Genomic DNA, 13,152 nt, shown 5'->3' on the forward strand with positions numbered 1-13,152 from the left:
TACACCTACCTGAAAGTAACACAACGCTGTCAACCAACCGTCCTTCAGTTAAAACAATTAAACATTTAAAAATATAAGGAAGTCCTCCACTTCACTCAATATGGTGCAATGACCTGTATGGGAAAACAGTCTAGGAAAGAGTGGATGCATGTGTATGTGTAACTGACTCACTCTGCTATGCAGCAGAGACAAGTACAACGTTGTACATCAACTACAAAAACACTCAGTCTTTAAAAAATACATAAATAAAATGAAGTCCTCACAATAATCCCACAAATTGATACGCATCACCCTTTTACAAATGAGGAAACTGAGGCTCAGAGCCATTCAGTAGCAATCCCGCAGCAGGTCAATAGCCGAGTCAGGGTCACTAACGCACCGCACCCCCCAGGATGCTCCAGCCAGACGGAGCCTGGTGACCGGCCTGCGCCCCCCTCTCTGCTCAGCCAGCAAGGCCTCCTGAATTCCCTGTGTCGCTTTCCCCTTTCAGTGCCCCCTCCAGCTGGACTCTCACAGCTCTCTTTTTCCTAGGTCTTTTTTTTTTTTTGGCCCCATGGTTTGCAGGATCTCAGTTCCCGGACCAGGGATGGAATCCCAGTCCTTGGCAGTGAGAGCGCCGAGTTCTGGCCACTGGACCACCAGCGAAGTCCCCTCTTTCTAGTCTTCCAGTCTCAGTGCTACTGCCGCTGACTCCACCCCACGTGGGCCCCCACCCGCCCTCACTCTTGCTGCCAGGGGGATCACTGATAAAAGAAATCCGGTCATGTTGCTTATTACCTCTAAGGTTTAAACTCCTTTGCAAGGCCTCTCTCCAGCCCTTGCTACATCCAGAAAATTATATCCCTCATCCACCCTTCTCTGAACCCTGTGCTCAACTCAGCCAAAGAGAGACCTTCCCAGATTCTCCCCGGCTTTTTACTGCCACTGGACCTTGGCACATGCTGTTCTCTCTGCCCAGAATATGCTCTTTCCACCATCAGCAAGTCCTACATAATCTCCAAAAGCAGCTTGTCACCTCCACTACGAAGGTAATGCTGCCTGTCCGTCCCCCATGACACATCCACACACACCTTCCAGGGGACCCTACTGAGCTTGCAGCCATGTCCAGACCCCTCCTTCACCCACTGTCCAGACCCCTCCTTCACCCACTTCCCGGACCCCAAAGCAGCAGCATCGAGTTTTGTGGCTCCTCGCACGGTGTCCACGCGGCTATTGTCAGCAGCCTTTGAGGACTCTCCCGGTGAACCAACTGACCACTTCCTCTTTCAGTTCACACCTAGCTTCCTTCCTCCTTAATTTTGCCCCCTTGGACACGTTTCCCATAGCTCCTTTGTGAAGTAGGAACTATATCTTATTCTTTAGATCTTTAACCTGCCCAGTGCCTGGGGAAAGACTTTACGCATAAACAAACCATAGGGAACTTCCCTTGTGGTCCAGTAGCTAAGACTCCGAGCTGCCAATGCAGGGGACCCGGGTCTGACCCCAGGTCGGGGAGCTGGATCCCACATTCAGCAACTAAGTGTTCATACTTGGCAACTAAAGCTCCCACATGCCGCAATTAAGATCCAGCACAGTCAAATATATAAATATTGGTGATGAGACCACCTTGGTATCTGCATCCATCCCCATGCCCCAGCATAGATACCCAAACCACTCTCACTGGCCCTGCCTTAGGGCTGGCAGGCGGGGAGCTGACGTTGGGACGGGCTCGTCATTAAGGCTGCCATTAAGGGTAAAGGTAGGGCAGACAAATCCTCCCGGGTTTGCCCAGGGTTGAGGAGTTATGCTGGACATGGGACTTTTAGCAATAAAACTGAGAAAGTCCTCTGGGCAAACTGGGACGGGTGATCACGTCACGAATGGGAGACGTGATCTTCACTCGGAAGTGAAGGACAGAGCTGATGGACACCAGGCTGAACCACTCACGGTTCTGTGCTCGTCCCTTTCATAGTCCATCTCCTGATGTGCCTAGCATTCGACTCCCGATGGTTAGCGTCTGTTATACCCACTTCACAGAAGAGAAAACAGGTTCAGAGAGGCCTAAACCACTGGTTCCGTAGACCATGTCTTTCTACTAGACATGCTGTCTTCGGGGTCCTTCAACCGCCTCCTTCCCAGGTGCCTGCCCCCTCCCCTCCAGAACGGTAGCCTCCCCTGGCGGGGTACCAGGCCAGTCATCTTCAGGGGGACCTCACCTCAACCTGAGATGGCCAGGATAAGACTAGCTTCTTGTCAAAGTAAGAGGAACCCACCATCCTTGCCAAACTTCAACTATTTGTGTGCCCTTGGGTAGCAAGTAAATGTTGATACGCAATAAGATATTTCTCATATGCGTTTGCCAGATGAGGACACTGCTATTCTTGTCAAGTAAGCTAATGTTTGATTAGAAGTTAGAGGAGAAAAGGGATTTATATCTCCAGTAATAAGATTTTTCTGCCGGGTGTTCATTTGAAAAACCAGTACTACTGAAATACCATCTATCAGCCATACTCACAGAATCATTGCTCTTATAATTTCTGATACTATGAGAACATAACACTGGCAAATCATTCTTCTCTTCTGCCCCTGCAATGGGCTTCCCCAGAAAGGTAGGTTGTAGAGACACTGAGTTCCTCCCAAAATGGTTATTTCCTGTCTTCCTGACTAGACTTTGCTTTTCATTTATAGTTGCTACAGAAGAAAAAGGAGACAGTTTAATAATTTCTCTCATCCTTTTCTTCTCTTTCTTAAAACCAACCAAACAAACAAACAAAACAATGGTTTTGTAAGTCTGCTTGTATGTCTCTAACTCTAAGTAACCCCAGGGAAAGAAAAGCGGACAAGTTACTAACAGAATGTTAGTTATAAGTGGTCAGAAAGCCTTGCGTCTCCATCGAGTGAAGCTTCCTGCTCTTTGGTGGGAAGTAGGGGTGGCTCTTCTCTTGGCTGCATGGCCACCACGACCTGTCGTTCTACGTTCTTGATTTGAGAGAGAGCAAGTGCCGTCCCACACGCCCCAGCCCGACACGCTCACACAGACACTCACATACACACGCGTGCGTGCACGCCTCTCGGCGCCTATGCTGCACCTTCTGTCCTCGTACATAAGGAGTTCCCATAACTTGGCCCCGAGTCCCCTGAGGTCTGGTCAGTGGCTTCGTGCTGATACTGGCCATGAACCTTTGCTTCTATGTCTACTTAAAATTCTGCATCCCATTCCGGATCTGACCCCAACCACAATGACCCGACCCCCAGGTATGCTGTTCTCAGCCCCTCAGCTGATCCCAGGATTAGGCTCTTCCATCACTGCCTTTGGTCTCACAAATAGACCCTGCCAAGCCCCACCGTGATTTAAGCCATGATTCGGCCAGGAAGAAAAATCAAATGAAATAAAGAACGACAAGCAACCGAGGCAGCAGCTGGGGGTTGAGAAGCAGGTTCAGAGAGCAGCTCTACGCGTGGGAACAGCTGTTCGGCCTTGTTTCAGAGCAACGTGGAAAACCAAACAGAAAGGGCCTTGTTTCTGCTGAGCCTGGGCAAGCTGAGAGAGAAGGAGAAAACCAGGGAAAAGGAATCGACACTTAACTGAGACGTTGCTGTCAACCTCACTGTAGTGATCCCTTTAGTCCACAGAACATCCCTATTACATATGTTTTAGAGGAAATACTGACTTGATGTGTATAAGATCATGGAATTGGTGAGACAGGGAAATGCTGATTTCAAAGTTTATATCCTTTCTTCTATGCCCATTGTTTCTGGCTATATTATAGATATAAGCAAAAAAGGAATTCAGAAATGAAAATTTGAAAAAAAAATTCAGGTATTGTTTACTCCACCAAACAGAATGGAAGAACAAGGCTGGAGATACACACACGCTGTCTGTCTGGCTATCTGTCTATCTACCATCTTCTGATGTATCAACATTTTTTAAATGTAGCTCTTGCTCAAGATTCCACCACATGGGAGAAAATTAATTTTTTTTCACCAAGCCCAACTATCCTGAGCTTCACAGAAGAAATACTAGGAAGTGTGAAGACACGAAAGAAGTGAAACAACTTGGTTTGGTTCCAACAGCGCAGGTGAGGGAATCCCCAGTGATGAGTTTTGCTGTGTGAAGAAGAACCGGGCTGAGTGGAAATTACTCACTTTGAGTGGTATTCAGCCAGTGATGTCACTGACTAATATCTAAGTGATGACTATTTATACCCACCATCCCTCCTAACCATTCCTTCAGGCTTGACTTAGAGACTGGGAGCTTCGTGAAGGAAAAAGGCTCCCAGGGAATAGGTGATGGATGTGAGGGGGTGAAGCTGTGACCAGATGGACAGGGTCCATGAGGGGAAAGTGTGGAGGTGTATAGCTCACCTCCTTTTGACCATGTAAGAAGTGAAGAAAAGGGATGACAAAAATATAGACACAAAAAGCGAAAACAAACCCCCCAAGCCCGTCTGAAATTTAAAAAACAAAAAAAAATTATAGGCCAAGAATAAAAAGTACATGAACTTTGTAAAATTATGGAAATTTTGCATATTTTTCTTCCTATTTTTATTAATCTTCTCTCTTTTCTGATTGGGATTGACAATAAAGATCTCAAACATGGATAAAACTACCAAATTGCAAATCATCTTGATATTTTCACAGTTGAACTTATTCTTGGTGTTCCTGAGATGCCTATAGGCAGTGTGATAGTAACTTTTGACTGCAGAGCATTTTTCCAAAGGAAAAAATGAGGAAGTAATTGTAGAGCTCCCGTGACAAAATGAGAGTGTGCTTTGAACCTGAAGGTGAAAAAGTTGCTGGAAGAAACGGTCAAACTTGATGTATGTATTTAACAACCAGGAAACGGAACCTCAACAAGGCATTACATCTTCCTTCTTTATTTTAATTTTAAAGAAAAAAACAATAAATTAAAATTATTTATATTTAAATTAAAAAATATCAATTATTATTGTTCAGCCCCTAAGTCGTATCCAACTCTTTGCGAGTGGAGTAGTTATTCAATAAGTGGCAATTTAGTAACTCACGCATTGAGGAATCCAAGGATCTCTCATTTCATTTCTTGCTATTTTCAAGAACAGCATGCAAACACACACACACTCCAAACACACACACTTTATGAAGCAAATCCCAAATAAGAAAATCCAGAAAATGCACAAAGAATCCTTGACTACCTGTACATTGGTTTAACAACTATTAAGATTTTCCCATATTTATTGCAACTCTGTGTGTGTGTGTGTGTGTATCTACATCCACTTCAAAATAAAGACATCATGGCATTTTAACCTTTGAATACTTAAAGCTGTCTTGCTACATAACCACAGTAAAGTAATCATGCTGAACAAAGTTGAAAATAATTTCCTAATATCATTGATTATCCAGTCTATTTTCTCATTTATCTCAAAAGTATCTTTATATCTGTTTTCCCCCAAAAGTGTTGCCGAAAATCACCCTCTAAGTTTGATTGTAATGTCTCTGCAGCCTCTCTTAATCCTCCCTCCTCCTTTTTTATATTATTTCTCAAGAGGTCAGGCCAGTTGCCTTATAAAATATCTCATATTCTGTGTTTGTGTGGTTGTTTTCTTCCTGGCTTCATTTGACTTATTCCTGTATCCATTGTGTTTTCTGTAAACTAGAACTTTGAGCAAAAGGCTTTATTAGATTCAGATTAAAGATTTTTCACAGTAATTCTTCATAGGTGATGCTGTGTACTTTTCCTCTCATCAAGAAGCGTGTGATGACTGAGCTGTTGTCTCATTGCTGAAGTCAAGTTAGACCGGCGAGCTGAGGCAGTGGCTGCCAGATCTCTCTCCTCTATGAAGATACATTCTCCCTTCTATCAACAGCAAACAAGCTACAGGCACGACACTTTGGCGTGATGGGACTCTCCCTTTTCCAGTCATCTGTTTCCTAACATTTAGACACTTTCCCTGAATCAATTCTCACATTAGGGTTACAAAATGCTTATTTAATCATTCTAGTATTTCCTAGCTGGCCGTCATCTGAAAGGAAGACATTTTCTCATCTAGTGTGCCATATAGTTCTTTCTGAAAAAATCAGGAAATCAGCTAGTTTCCTTTAAGTATCACTTATCTTTGTTAGGAATAGAATATCACCCCCAGTGGTCATAGAAAAGTTCTGTTGTTGTTGTTGCTTGCTTTACCTTTATTTTGATTATTATTAGGGACTTGTACATTTTTATCCATTCAGTGTGCTTACGTTGGTTATAGAAAAAAATTTTTTTTTTTTTTTTTGAAAAAAAAATTTTTTTAAATCCTCAAATTGTCCCAAATTTGGCCAGTTGGAGCTACTTCAAGCTGGCTGCTCTTTTCTTTCATTTTTTATAAATATATTTTTGTTTTTTAAACATATTTATTTTTATTTTGCTTGCACTGGGTTTTCATGTGTCATGCAACTGAGTTGGATGTGGGATCTTAGTTCCCCAACCAGGGATCAAACCTACATCCCCTACATTGGAAGGCAGATTCTTTACCACTGGATGACTAGAGAAGTCCCTACTCTTCTTTGGATGTGATTCCAGTAGTCTTTGAGTACTTTCTTGCTTTCTGAAGCAAACTTGCTTTGCATATTCCCTAATCCAGGCCTGAAATAAGTCACTTCTCTAAGAAGCTCCAGTTCCTTTTATTGGGTGATGATATTAAGAAATCACAATCTGCGTTCTAGGAATGACCATCACTCCTGAAGGACCATTGCCTCCAGGCTCTATCACTTGCTAGAGCTAGAAAATATATATACTTGTAAATCATTAGTTTAAATTGGCCATTTCCAGTTCAAATTTAATATTAGTGTTTTAATTTAGCTACTTTTTTCTTTCTTTTTATACACTAAAAATCATGCTTCCCAAATACATCAGTCATTCCTGCATTGCTTTATCCTATAATATATATAAACATAGTTTCAAAATAATAATACAATATTACTGCTAATGATAAAACTACTGAATGACCTTCAGTGTTTTTAGTAGTTCTTTTTGTCCTTAGAATATAGTCCAGTAGGAATATACAGTATTGTTTTCTAATAGGAGTTAAAATAATTCTTGTCTCTCTGGTTCAGTCATTTATGTTTGTTTTAAATTTTAGGGGTTTCGTTTCATGTTTGTAAAAATTATAGAGTACTTATATATTTCCAAAGTCAGTATCCAGTTTTATCCCTGTTGCCTCAAATGCATTTCCTCTTTTCTTCCTTCCCCTTCCCATTTTTAACAATTTCTGGTTTATCCTTTCCGTGTGGTTTTTTGCAAACATCTCCCCTCTTTCTTACCCCAAGGGTAGCACATACTGTATGCCTTCTTTTGTATTGATATCTTGCAATTTTTCCACTACATCCTAGGGATCCCTGCATATCAGCTCAAAGAGATCTTCCTCATTCTTTTTAACAGCTTTATGTTTCTCCACTGCGTGGATGTACCGTAACTGTTTCATCTAGTACATTCTTACTGGACATGTTTCCAGGGTTTTGCTATTAGCAAACATGGCATGTCCTTTTTGAAAGGCAGAGTACTATAAACTAACAACTACATATCTATGTTTGGCATTTCCTTACCCATATTAAAATATGCTTTAGAAGAAAAAGATTACTTACATTGATTTACGTTATTAACATCCTTCAGAACATTTGAATTTCATGAACAATTTAGGAAACACCATGGTAGGTGCGCAGACTCACAGCTCTGACGGATACAAGTGTTTAGACTACTGCTTGGCATACTGTGCTCAATATGTGAAAATCTTCCCTGGTGGCTCAGATGGTCAAGAGTCTGCCTGCAATGCGGGAGACATGGGTTTGATCCCTGGGTTGGGAAGATCCTCTGGAAAAGAAAATGGGTACCTACTCCGGAACTCTTGCCTGGAGAATCCCCATGCACAGAGGAGCCTGGTGGGCTACAGTCCATGGGGTCGCAAAGTCAGACATGACAGAGACTAACCATACACGAAAGCTAATAGTGTTCAGAAAAGCAATAGTATTGATAACAGCAGAAAGTTTTTATTTATTTATTTTTTTTATTTATTTTTTTTTTTTTAGCAGAAAGTTTTTAAATGTTTTCTTTGTCTGGGCATGTCATCAAGGAATCTGAGAGCTGAGTGGGCTACATCTCACTCTTTGGTCAGTCATCTGATCAACATGTATTGAGTAACTGCTGCGTTCCGGGCAGTATGGTGAGAACTTGTACCCGGAGCCCGAGCATACGCAGCCGGCCTGAGGGAGGGGATGACGGACCACAGGGGTCAGGCCAGGTGTCGGGAGTGGCGCTGAGGATCCAGGGGTGAGGCAGCAGGAAGTTTCAGAGGGCGGAAATGCCAGGCGGTCTTCTCTTGGGAAGAGGAAGTTGACTCAAATTTGGAGCCTCCACTGGAGGTGGAATCAAACCGCACGACACAGCCACATCACAGAGTTAGAGGCGATGGCCAGAGACGAGGGGACGGGAGGGGAGGAGGGAGGAAGGGGCAGCTCCTCCGCGGGCCTGGCCACTTAGAAGAGGAAAGGAAGCCTGAGAGAGACTCCATTCCAGGAGAAATGTCTGTCCACAGAGATAAACAGGTCACGTGATTGAGAAGGGTGGAAATGGGTGGTTTATTTAGCAAAGCTCACCAGGGAAACCTCTGAACTTTTACCATGGGACTTGTGAATGGATGGCAAGTTGGAAGCGTTGATGTTAAGGTCACAGGCAGGAGGATTCTAAGGCAAGAGAATGTGGCTGTAACGTCATGAAAAAAGGACGATTTCAAGGAGGTGAGGTTGGAGAGCCTTAGCCAGGAAGGAATTGAGAGTCTAAGTGAGAAAGAAAGTCTGAACAAGGGGATCTACATGAATGGCCGGCAGAAGTGACATCTCTGCAGTAATTCCTAAACCTGGCCCTTCTTCTAGCTGGATATAAGAAACAGAAAGTGCAAGTGATAGTCGCTCAGTCGTGTCAGACTCTGCAACCACATAGACTGTAGGCTGTCAGGCTCCTCTGTCCATGGAATTCTCCAGGCAAGAATACTGGAGTGGTAGCTATTTCCTTCTCCAGGGATCTTCAAACCTGGGTCTCTTGCATTGCAGGCAGATTCTTCACAGTCTGAGCCACCAGGGAAGTCAAGGTCCAAAAGACAAGGATGGTAAATCCTGACAAGGATGGTAAGGGTGTTCCCAGGATGACAGCTGTCTCACTGAAGACAGTAGTTCAGACTGAAGCCAACAAAAGATTCTGGGAGGTGTTTTTTTGGGGGAGGGGGTTGATCTTTGTTTTTCTTAGCCATGCCTTGTGGCTTGCAGGATCTTAGTTCTGGGGACAAGGATTGAACCCGGCCCCTTGTCAGCAAAAGCGTGGATCAGAGGCGGTCTGGAAGTTTTATCTGACAGTAAAATGGACAACCTGAAGCAGCTGGTTGTGCTTTGAGGAAACTTGTGATTCACTAATGCTAGGTACCAAGAAAACCAATGAAAGGAAAGTCAGGCAATCATCGATCCCAGGGAGACAAAAAGCTGCCTAAGAAAGGAAGCTGGGCTGTGAACAGCCTTCACAAATTCATAATAACATAAACCCTGAACACCAACCTGGTGAAAGTTACAATATAACTACATTAAAGGAAGGGGTGCACTTGTGTGGTGTGAAGATGAAAAAAAAATTAGGTCTTCCTCTTCCATAGTGATAAGTAAAGAGAAAAGGCCTAAAGCTGAAAAATCAAGATGGAGCTAAACAAATGTGCTATTTAGAGACAGAAGGTCAGTACCAACAGAATTAGTTGAAAACAGTTGAAAAGATAATAGCAAAAGAAGCAACAGACAAAGGATTAATCTCAAAAATATACAAGCAACTCCTGCAGCTCAATTCCAGAAAAATAAATGATGCAATCAAAAAATGGGCCAAAGATCTAAAGAGACATTTCTCCAAAGAAGACCTACAGATGGCTAACAAACACATGAAAAGATGCTCAACATCATTCATTATCAGAGAAATGCAAATCAAAACCACAATGAGGTAACATTACACGCCAGTCAGGATGGCTGCTATCCAAAAGTCTACAAGCAATAAATGCTGGAGAGGGTGTGGAGAAAAGGGAACCCTCTTACACTGTTGGTGGGAATGCAAACTAGTACAGCCGCTATGGAGAACAGTGTGGAGATTTCTTAAAAAACTGGAAATAGAACTGCCATATGACCCAGCAATCCCACTTCTGGGCATACACACCGAGGAAACCAGAACTGAAAGAGACACATGTACCCCAATGTTCATTGCAGCACTGTTTATAATAGCCAGGACATGGAAGCAACCTAGATGCCCATCAGCAGACGAATGGATAAGAAAGCTGTGGTACATATACACCATGGAATATTACTCAGCCATTAAAAAGAATACATTTGAATCAGTTCTAATGAGATGGATGAAACTGGAGCCCATTTTACAGAGTGAAGTAAGCCAGAAGGATAAACACCAATACAGTATACTAACACATATATATGGAATTTAGAAAGGTGGTAACGATAACCCTATATGTAAGACAGAAAAAGAGACACAGATGTATAGAACAGACTTTTGGACTCTGTGGGAGAAGGCGAGGGTGGGATGATCTGAGAGAATAGCATTGAAACATACGTATTATCAAGTGTGAAAAAAATCACTAGCCCAGGTTGGATGCATGAGACAAGTGCTCAGGGCTGGTGCACTGGGATGACCCAGAGGGATGGGATGGGGAGGGGCGTGGGAGGGGGATTCAGGATGGGGAACACATGTAAATCCATGGCTGATTCGTGTCAATGTATGGCAAAAACCACTACAATATTGTAAAATAATTAGCCTCCAACTAATAAAAATAAATAAAAAAATACTGGGGAAAAAAGAAAAAAAAAACAGTTGAAAAGGACTTCCCAGATGGTCCAGTGGTTGAGAATCTCCCTCAGTGTGGGGTATGTAGGTTGGATTCCTGGTCGGGGAACTAATAGTTCACATTCCACAAGGGCCACAACTACTGACCCAGCACACCACAACTGAGATCTGATGTAGCCAAATAAATAAAGAAGTAAAGAAATTTTTTTTTTAAGTTGAAAGTTTTCAACTCTGGGCTTCCCTCATATCTCAGTTGGTAAAGAATCCACCTGCAATGCAGGAGACCCCGGTTTGATTCCTGGGTCAGGAAGATTTGCTGGACAAGGGATAGGCTACCCGCTCCAGTATTCTTGGGCTTCCCTTGTGGCTCAGCTGGTAAAGAATCCACCAGCCATGTGGGAGACCTGGGTTTGATCCCTGGGTTGGGAAGATCCCCTGGAGAAGGGAACGGCTATCCACTCCAGTATTCTGGCCTGGAGAATTCCTTGGACTGTATAGCCCATGGGGTCACAAAGAGTGGGACACAACTGAGCAACTTTCAGTTTCACTAATCAGCTCTGGGGGCAAGGACAGGATCGGAAGTGAGACAGTGACTAGAACTTTTTCAAGCAAATCTGGTAGAACTACTGGACTCTCTAAACTATGGGGATAAACTTACTTTGATAAAAATTAAAATTTTAAGAAAGCAAATTCATCAGAAGAGGAGATGTGGAGGCAGTTGGTGTAGAATTCTGCAGAGAGAGTGGCTGAGAGGAGCTTGCAGGGTGGGGTGGGGTTACAGGACAGAAAGGAGGCTTCCTGTTCTCAATATATGAAAGTTATGGTATTTTTATTACATGTGGAGGGGAACCCTGCAAAGGGGGAGAGTTTGAAAATACAGAAAAGAAGTTGCCTATCTACTCTAAAAGAGACGGAAGTCAGATAAAAAAATGCATAACAATTTTTCTTAAGAGACCAGAAGAGAAAGACTTTGAGACTAGAAAAAAATATGTGAGTGTAAGGGCAAATACATAAATCTAAAAGATTGGGAATTGCTACATATTCCTTCCAAATTGCTTCTAGTAACTTCTGGGTAATATAGGCATAGTGAAGAAAAGCACACTTCTGGTCAAAAAATGAAACAAAAAAATTCAAGTACAGTGGATTTACTGTTTCTTTAACTACTGCTATACGGCAACGTGCTTCAGCTACACACACACACACACACATTTTTACATATTCTTTTCCACTGTAGTTTGTCTCAGGATAGGGACTCTTGAGAATCCCTAGATTAGCAAGGAGATCAAACCAGTCCATCCTAAAGGAAATCAGTCCTGGATATTCATTGGAAGGACTGATGCTGAAGCTAAAACTCCAATACTTTGGCCACCTGATGTGAAGAGCTGACTTATTAGAAAAGACCCTGATGATGGGGAAGATTGAAGGCAGGAGGAGAAGGGGACGACAGAGGATGAGATGGTTGGATGGCATCACCGACTCGATGGACATGAGTTTGAGTAAGCTCCGGGAGATGGTGGTGGACAGGGAGGCCTGGCGTGCTGCAGTCCTTGGGGTTGCAAAGAGTTGGACACGACTGAGCGACTGAACAACAACAAAAATTGAGTATCGCTCCTTGTGCCATGTCCATATATAAAAGCTCACATCTGCTGACCCCATTCTCCCACTCCTTCCTCCCCCAAACACACGCCCCCTTGGCGGCCACCTGTCTGTTCCAAAGAGGACAATTTTAACAACTTTATTAAACATTAGGACAGAGAGCAGAAAAACACTTTTCCAAGGATGCATCAAGTTTTAAGTAAAAGATCAACAGAGATCAGGGCACGATGGAGACAGACACCTCTCACGGTGTCTTCCGAGACCCTCTTCTTTCTCTGAGACCAACCTGATTCCTCACCCCAGAGGTGGGTGCCAGCCATCATGTTTGTACCATGGGATCTGATCGCCTTGGGCCGGCGTGGACACTTTCCCTAAGTTTGGGGAATCGTTTGTTTTTTCAAAAACTTTAAATTGTGACTGAGAGACACAGTCTCCGTGGGGGGCTAGAGCCGAGGGGACATACACACACAGGATCCACAGGATCGACAGGTCGGCTGAAAAGGACAGTCAGTCCTCACTGAGAGAACACGGCTGACGCGCCCAGGAACCTAGAGAGCAGGGCTCCTGGCCAGAGAGGGCCGGGCGCTGGGCTCTGCGGCCTCTTCAGTTCTGAGTTCTGCCCGCTGCGGGCCTGACTCAAACCCACCCTTGGGTTCTGGGCACCACTCCGGCATCTTTATAGCAAATAACCTCTCTTGTGTCTGTAATTATTCTAATAGAGTTTCCGTGACTGACGGGCAAACAAAAATCAC

Source organism: Cervus elaphus, chromosome 7 (assembly GCF_910594005.1).
Source record: "Cervus elaphus chromosome 7, mCerEla1.1, whole genome shotgun sequence".
NCBI classification, from domain to species: domain Eukaryota; kingdom Metazoa; phylum Chordata; class Mammalia; order Artiodactyla; family Cervidae; genus Cervus; species Cervus elaphus.